Genomic DNA, 8,869 nt, shown 5'->3' on the forward strand with positions numbered 1-8,869 from the left:
ACTAGAGGGAGGGAGAGTTTTAAGTCTCTCATCTGGACATGATGGTTCCCATCCAAATTCTATAATGTTCCTATAAAGTAAGTGTCCTGTTGAATCAGCTGCATGCCACATATTGCAGTTTTAAACATTATTCTGAAGTCCGCTGTATCTCGGATTTTGTTGTGTCTATTTTTTGATGCTGATACTGAAAAAGAGACCCTACTTTAAAGAACAGCAGGAAGCTGCTATGTTTATTTATTTATTTTGGGGACTTATATGCTGCCCTATCTCCCGAAGAACTCAGGGCGGCTAACAACCATGAAAATACAGCAATGTTGGTGTGAAGACCAAAGTTTACATTGCAAACATTTCCTGAGCTTCACTGCCCTGCTAGATATTTTTTATCTAGCTATCTATCTTAACATTAAAGTCAACCTTCCCTGTTCAGCTGCCTTCTCGACAGGTTGGATCTAAATCTTCAAAACTCCCAGTCCACCTTGCTAGTCACGTTGAGTCAGAATTCTGAAAATTTATTCATCTGTTGGATTTATTACCTGCCTCAGTCCCAAGACTTTGGGCAATTTGTAGTCATAAAAGCAAAGCCTCCATAGTAAACATTAAAATTAAATAGCTGTAAAAGAATAGGCGCTGCCACACACATTAAAAAAAACACCCAACACCTAAAGTATAATTCTCCCTTCTGTGTACTTCATGAAAGTTTCTCCCAGGTCAAATGAGTGAGTCAGGTTGATTTTGGTTGGAGAAAGCTGGCTTGGTACAAGCCTTACTGGGATTTATGTGAAACAACCAGCAGCTTGAATTCATGTATTCACTGGATTTATTTAAATAGTTTATCTAGCCACCCATCTTGGTCCTGTGATTCTGGATGGCTAACAAGACATTTAAAACCAGAAAGCAATTGTGCTAGTATCTTTTTTCTTTGTTTTCTATTTTTCTTTTCAAGTGATTTATATTTCGACCTCAGGGATCACCTGCTGCCGGCGTCAACTTCCCTCCGCCCAGTGCGTTCCCACAGAGAGGGCCTCCTCAGGGTGCCACCGGTCAGAGAATGTCATCTGGTGGCCCCCAGGGGGAGGTCCTTCTCTGTGGGCGCCCCGGAGTTATGGAATCGGTTGCCGGTTGAGCTCCGGATGGCGCCCGACCTTCGCTCCTTCCGACGCGATCTGAAGACTCACTTGTTCGAACAAGCCGGCCTGGCCTGATGGGGGGGGATTTTACTGTTGTTTTTAATATATCTATTTATTGTTTTAGCTTGGGCATTGTGTTTAATTCTTTTTTAACTTTTGCATCTTTGTATTTTTTATATGTTTGCCCTGTTCAGCGCCCTGAGTCCATCGGGAGAAGGGCGGTATACAAATAAAATTATTATTATTATTATTATTATTATTATTATTATTATTATTATTATTATTATTATTATTATTATTATTATTATTATTATTATTATTACCGCTTTACAAAGCCTTAGTAACGCCACATCTGGAATACTGCATCCAATTTTGGTCACCACATTACAAAAAAGAGGTTGAGACTTTGGAAAAAGTGCAGAGAAGAGCAACTAAGACGATTAAAGGAGACTAAAACATATGAAGAACAGTTGCAGGAATGGACAGTCTAGAGAAAAGAAATACTAGGGGTGACATGATAGCAGTCTTCCAATATCTAAGGGGCTGCCACCAAAGAAGAGGGGGTCAACCTATGGTCCAAAGCACCAGAAGGCAAGACAAGAAACAATGGATGGAAACTGATCAAAGAGAGAAGCAACCTGGCATTAAGGAGAAACTACCTAACAGTGAGGACAATTAACCAGTGGAACAGCTTGCCTCCAGAAATCGTGGGTGCTCCATCACTGGAGGTTTTTAAGAAGAGCCTGGACAGCCACTTGTCTGGAATGGTATCGGGTCTCCTGCTTGAGCAGGGGGCTGGACTAGATGACCTCCAAGGTCCCTTCCAGCTCTATTCTGATTGATTCTTTATCTTTTAATTCCTTTTTTGCCCCATTGTCTTTCTTTTTGATTTCTTTTTTTTCTTTTCCTTTTTCTGACTTTATATTAGTTTGTACAGGTAGTCCTTGACTTACAACCATAACTGAGCCCAACAGCTAAGTGAGACATTTGTTAACTGAATTTTGCCCCATTTTACGAGCTTTCTTGCCACCGTTGTTAAGTGAATCACTGCAGTTCTTAAGTTAGTAACACGGTTGTTAAGTGCATCTGGCTTCCCCATTGACTTTGCTTGTCAGAAGGTCACAAAAGGTGACCATGTGACACACACACACACACACGGACACTGCAGCTGTCATAAATATGAGCCAGTTGCCAAGCATTCAAATTCTGATCACATGACCATGGGGTTATTCCAACGGTCATAAGTGTGAAAAACTGTCATAAATCATTTTTTTTCAGTAACTTGGAAGTCACTAAATCAACTGTTGTAAGTCAAGGACTACCTGTATTGGTTATTATCTTCCTTTTAAAATACATTTAATACATATAATTATTATATAAATTTTAAAAAAACCTTATCTTCCAGCTTATTACTTGTCTCTGAGCCAAGAATGCTGGTGAAGGGACGGAAGGAGAGTGAAAAAGCTAAAGATGATATTCACAACCACACAATCAGCTCTTCCACCCTTTTTTACGCGTGTTGCACATGCAACAAATAGAAAAAGGGTAAAAGTTCAATTGTACAGTTACAAGTGGCATTTTGACTTTTAAACACATACACACGCACACAAAACCCACTGACAGCTCTGTTCTGAGCCTCGCCAGTTTCTCTCCAGGAAAATGGGAGCAAAGCGTATTTCTTTGTTGTTTTTAAAGTGTTTTCCTCTTATTTTAATTAGGGAAAGATAACAAAGATAAAACTGGTAGACTGGTGGCGGTACAATTAAAAATAAAATATGTGATTAAAATCATTTTTAAAAAACTTTTAAAAAAGGAGAAAAGCTTAAAAAGTTCTGTGTAACATTATTATGCAGCTAGCCCAATCTTTTAACATACCATTAAATCTGGACCATCCAGGAATCATCCTGCTTCCTCTTTTCACTTCTGCAACATAAGGACATTTCAAACATCAATAAAGAACACATCTCTCGAATCTTCTTTTTGACATTTGGAGTGTTTGGGGGTTTTTTTGTACTCTTGTGGAATGATTCTGTTAACCAATCCTTAGGCTTAACAGTTCTTCATAAAATGTCAAATTCTATATTTTTAGAATGTAATTCAGCATCACATTTATATCACTAAAAAATATTTTTCTCCCTTAAAAGTTTTTTTTTACCATTTAGGGGTTATCAAGATTGTTACAGCCCAGGTGTAGGGTTATCAGCGTCTGTGAAGTCTCAGTCATCCAGCTCATAATTGTTTCAAAGGTGCTTTTTCAAAAGTCAGAACTGTTTTTTTTCCCTAGGAGGAGGAGGAGGAGGAGGAGGAGGAGGAAGAGGAAGAGGAAGAAGAAGAAGAGGAAGAGGAAGAAGAGGAAGAAGAGGAAGAGGAGGAAGAAGAAGAAGAGGAAGAGGAAGAGGAGGAAGAAGAAGAGGAGGAGGAGGAAGAAGAAGAAGAAGAAGAAGAAGAAGAAGAAGAAGAAGAAGAAGAAGAAGAAGAAGAAGAAGAAGAAGAAGAAGAAGAAGAAGAAGAAGAAGAAGAAGAAGAAGAAGAAGAAGAAGAAGAAGAAGAAGAAGAAGAAGAAGAAGTAGTAGTTTTGCTTCTCATCCTAGAAGCTTCATCTGTTCTGGCAGGATGGTGGGGGTGATGGGAGGATGAGTTCTGAAGGGTGTGGGTTTGAAGGATCATATTTCTTTGCAGTCATCTGGTCATTAGCACTCTCCTTGAAAGCTCTTGACACCATTTGGGGGAATAATAATAATAATAATAATAATAATAATAATAATAATAATAATAATAATAATAATAATAATAATAATAATAAAAAATAAAAAAATAATGAAAATGAAAATAAAAAGTTGGAAGGTACCTTGGAGGTCATCTAGTCCAACCCCCTGCTCAGGCAGGAAACCCTAGACCATTATCTGAGGCATCAGGCTTACCTGCATCAGACTGCAAATGGGAGTGGGATTTTCTTGGAACTGCTGAAAGGATTGTGTTATGGACAGGAAATAGGTGGTGTCTTATCCTTCCTCCTCTGTTAAGAGAAGGATGCTCAAGTTTAACATAAATGGCCTCTTTTATCTTCCAACCCGCTCCCCATCCTGTCAGAACTAATTTTTCCATCGCCCCCACCCACCAGAACTGATGAAGCTTCTTGGATGAGAAGCAAAATGTCTTCTTCTTCCTCAAGGAAAAAACAGTCCAGTTGCCTTTTGGGGAAAAAAACTCCTTTGAGATGATTATCAGTGTCCTTTGTGCCTACAAAGTTTTTCATCTGGCTAATTGTAGTGGCCTTTTGTCCATAAAGTACAACATTTATGCAACATTCTCTCAGAATTCCAAGTATGTTCATCATAGGATCTGTCAAAGTTTGAAGAGGTTGGTACAATGCCACTCTTAATAATCCAGCCATTTGACTGTCAGCATTGACTGTCTAACTCAATGCTCCTCAACCATGACAACTTGAAGATGTGCAGATTTCAACTCCCAGAATTCTCCAGCCGGCTTCTGGTTTGGATGGAGGAAGAGATGGATGGATGGATGGATGGATGGAGGGAGGGAGGGAGGGAGGGAGGGAGGAAGGAAGGAAGGAAGGAAGGAAGGAAGGAAGGAAGGAAGGAAGGAAGGAAGGAAGGGACTGCATGCACTCCTAGAGCCATAGGTTGTCCACCCCTAACCTAGACAGATGTAGACTATACACATCTGTCAACCTTGATTCTTCTCTAGAGATCCCAGATATGGACTGCAGAAGTCTAACTGACCACAATATGACAACAGATAGTTTTTCTATATTTTTTACTACCATCTCAGGGTCAACTAGATTTTTGAAGCTCAGAAAAGGTAGCACCCTGGGACTGAAGGTCAGCTAGATAATGGCCCCCTTTTGATCAAGGAAACCTTCACACCATACGCACACACATTCATGCCGCACATCCCCACCTCCTACCTTTCTCTAACCGCAAACATGAGAATTGAATCAGGTAATCAAATTTGTACATCTGTATACACAAATGCGCAGTAACAGATGTGCCAAGCTTACGCGGAGGAGGGAGGTGTTGAGAAGGAGAGGAGTTATTTTAGATAAGCTTAATAATCTTTTCAATTATCATGACTGAAAATATTGAATTTTCTGTGTTGGCATTCAAGAGCATTTGAGCATAAAGCACTTGGCTAATTATCATTATCTCTCTTACTATGGGCACTAAAATAGTTTGTCAAATATGTTACTATTTTGTTATTCAGGAAGGCATCCAAAATTGTTTTCCAGCTGTCATATATCTTTGTTGCTGGATAATAGAAGTGGCCGAAGGGCTGGAGTTAGTCCATCCATTGGGAAACAAAACAACAACACCCTCAACCTCTCACACAATGGCTGCACTCAACTATTATTTATTTCCGAAAGAAGTGTCAGTGAGGGGATGGAAAGCAAATCAATTCTATTTCCATCCATAAGATCCCTCTGTCCCCCCACATCAGTGACCCCAAGTCATTCCACCTAAAATCTAGCCATTTCTCCATCCAATTCCGATGGTCTGAATTTAAATCTTTAAAGAGTTTGGGAGAAATTTTTGAAAGTAGACTGGGAGCGCTGTGCACACTGCATGTGGATTTTAAAATGTGCACATGCAGGTAGAGAGTTTATAGTGTTTATTATGTGCTTTGTCACAAGGATTTTTTAATTTTATTTTAAAGACCCTGTAATCCCTTGCATTGAGGTAGAGTCAGGGCGACTGGAGTTCGAACGTTTACTGGCTGAATGCCCTTCCTGACACCTCTGCAGGGTTCGCAGCAGACAATTACTCATTGAGCCTAGAGACAGTAACATCTGCTGCTGCCTAGGATTGAACTGTTGTGATTCAGCATCAGCTGTGGTTTCGGCAGCTGAGTCGGACAATTCTGAAGAGGAGGAGGAGGAGGGGTTTGGAGAGCCTTTGGTTGCAGAGGAAAGTTCTGATGCACCGCAGAGCTCTCAGCCAGGCCCCTCCCATCTTGTTCCTCCTCAGACCCAGCTGTGTGAACCTGAAAGATTGGAAAAAGACGATCCACAGCTGACTCTGTTCAGGGACGCTAGGAGCAGGAGGCAATCTAGCAGAACTGAGCAAAGGAAAGCAATGAGGCAACTCGGGAGAAGGCAGTGAAAAGCCACTCCTTGAGACTGCTGTATAAAAGGGGAATGTGTGGGAGGTGCTGGTTGCTGAAGGCAACCGTTTGAAGAGCTTCTGATATAGTCTCGGTCTGTATTTGTTTAACTCTGTTTTGAAGTGTTTCATTTAGTTTTTGCAAATAAATTTGGTTGGCTTAATTCCAGCCTATTGAATATAAAAAAGGGGTTGTCCCTGACATTCCAACAGGGTCGGTCGTAGGCTGGAACAGAACATGAACTCACAGCCTCCTGATGATGGGGTGAGAGCTCCACCTCTGGGCCACTGCACTACTCATCACAAGGAATGAACATTTGATGGAAAAAAACTAAACAAAATGGTTGTGTAAGAGCCCACTCCATTATATGGCAGTGAGAGTTGGAAAAGTATCAAGGAATGTTTGGTGTAGAGATACCTTCAGGATATGTTATGTTATGTTATGTTATGTTATGTTATGTTATGTTATGTTATGTTGTGTTGTGTTGTGTTGTGTTGTGTTGTGTTGTGTTGTGTTGTGTTGGGTTGGGTTGTGTTGGGTTGGGTTGGGTTGTGCTGTGCTGTGCTGTGCTGTGTTGTGTTGTGTTGTGTTGTGTTGTGTTGTGTTACTGTATGTATGGTCAAAAAGTCAAGGTGGCATTCATAACATTGCCGTTGAACCACTGCCCACTTTTTAATTTGCATTACCCATTTTAAAATGGATAGAACTTTGATCTCACCACCACAAAAAAATACTTGACTTTTTTGACTGCCCTTATGGACTTTATGCAGATAGAAGAGTAGGGCACTTAAGAAATATGTGTGGTAAAACCAGAATTCAGGAATGGTGAATGAATGTGCATTGATAGAAAATGATATTTGTAGCTCAGGGCTGAACTATGGAGTCCTTGGTGCTCTCTGAGGCTGGTGGTTCTCTTGCAAACATTACATTAGTTAGCTAGCACTGATGATGTTACTTAGCTTGGTCATGAAATGTCTACAAGAAAACCACCACGTTCAGAGAGACCCAAGGACTCCACAGTTCAACCCTCAGCTACAAATATTGTCTTCTATCAATTCACGCTCATTCAGTGTTACATTAGTTAGCTAGCACTGATGATGTTACTTAGTTGGTTAATGAAATGTCTGCAAGAAAATCACCAAGCTCAGAGAGCACCAAGGACCCCGTGGAATGTGGATTGAATAGAAAATTATGAAACAAGTCTATTGAGATCATTTGGTGATATGGAGAGAATGAATAAGGATGGGACTGCGAAACCACAATACAACAGGAGAATCAATAGATCAAAAGGAAGGGGAAGACCAGGAAAGATGGTGTCAGGTGTGTGTCACATGAGAAAAGCACATCTTCCTTCCCCTGTCCTGACCACTTTCTACAGGGCGACGATCGAGAGCATCCTGTCATACAGCATCACAGTCTGGTTTGGAAGCATCACTGCTTCAGACAGGAAGGCGGTGCCGAGAGTGGTGAGGATGGCTGAAAAGATCATTGGCAGTTCCCTCCCTCCCATCCAGGACAGGGCACATAAGCATTGCTTGAGCAGGGGGTCCATAAGATTGACTGGAACACTACACATCCTCTTCATGACCTGTTTTCCTTGTTACCTTCTGGGAGGAGTCTCCATGGTATCCGTAGCAGAACATCCAGATTCAGCTATAGTTTCATTCCATACAGCATTAACCTTGTGAACTCTCAAGCTTCCTCATTCCATTATATATTTAAGATGGACAGTATTTAATATTTATTTGTTATGTATATGTAGGGATGTGGGTCTATACATATGTTGTGTATAGTATGTTTAGGTGTGTGTCATGTATGTGTTCCATTTTGAGAGTGGACAACTAAATTTCATTTTTGATGTGTGCCGTTGTGCCCACAGTAAAAAAAAATGACAATAAAGGTTATCTTATCTTATTTGTTTAATTTTTTAAATTTTAATTCCATTTATATCCCGCCCTTCTCCGAAGACTCAGGGCGGCTTACAAGCTTAGCAGTAGCCTTCATTCTATGTATATGCCTGCTTATTAGGGCTTTCACACACCCCCAAGCGGCATTATTACAAAGTCAGCTTAATTGCCCCCAACAATCTGGGTCCTCATTTTACCTACCTCGGAAGGATGGAAGGCTGAGTCAACTTTGAGCCTGGTGGGATGCGAACCTGCACTAATTGCAGGCAGCTGGTGTTACCTAAGGAGGCATTAGCCCACTGCTCCACCAAGGCTCTTATGAGATGGAGCTGGAGACATCCGATGCAGCTGAGAACATCCTGAAAAATAAATAGTTAAGAAGTTGAAAGAACAAAAGGCAATTATTAAATAGTCTACAAACATGGTACAAGCAGGGATGCTTTGTAAGGACAGGTATATTGAATTGTGTCAATATAAATGAGATCAGTGTTTCTCAAACTTGGCCATTTTAAGACAAATGGACCAACTCCCATCAAATTCTTGGAAGTGAACTCCACACCACTTGAAACAGCCATGTAAGAGAAACACTGAACTAGATGGAACGATATTTCCTTTAGTTTTTCTTACCTTACACCTTTTGTTTCTTAGCCTTACAATTTCCTCTCCATTTTCTACACTTTGAATGACTTTGCTATCCTAAAAGGGAACAATATG

Source organism: Vipera berus (assembly GCF_964194415.1).
Source record: "Vipera berus genome assembly, chromosome: 1".
NCBI classification, from domain to species: Eukaryota; Metazoa; Chordata; class Lepidosauria; order Squamata; family Viperidae; genus Vipera; species Vipera berus.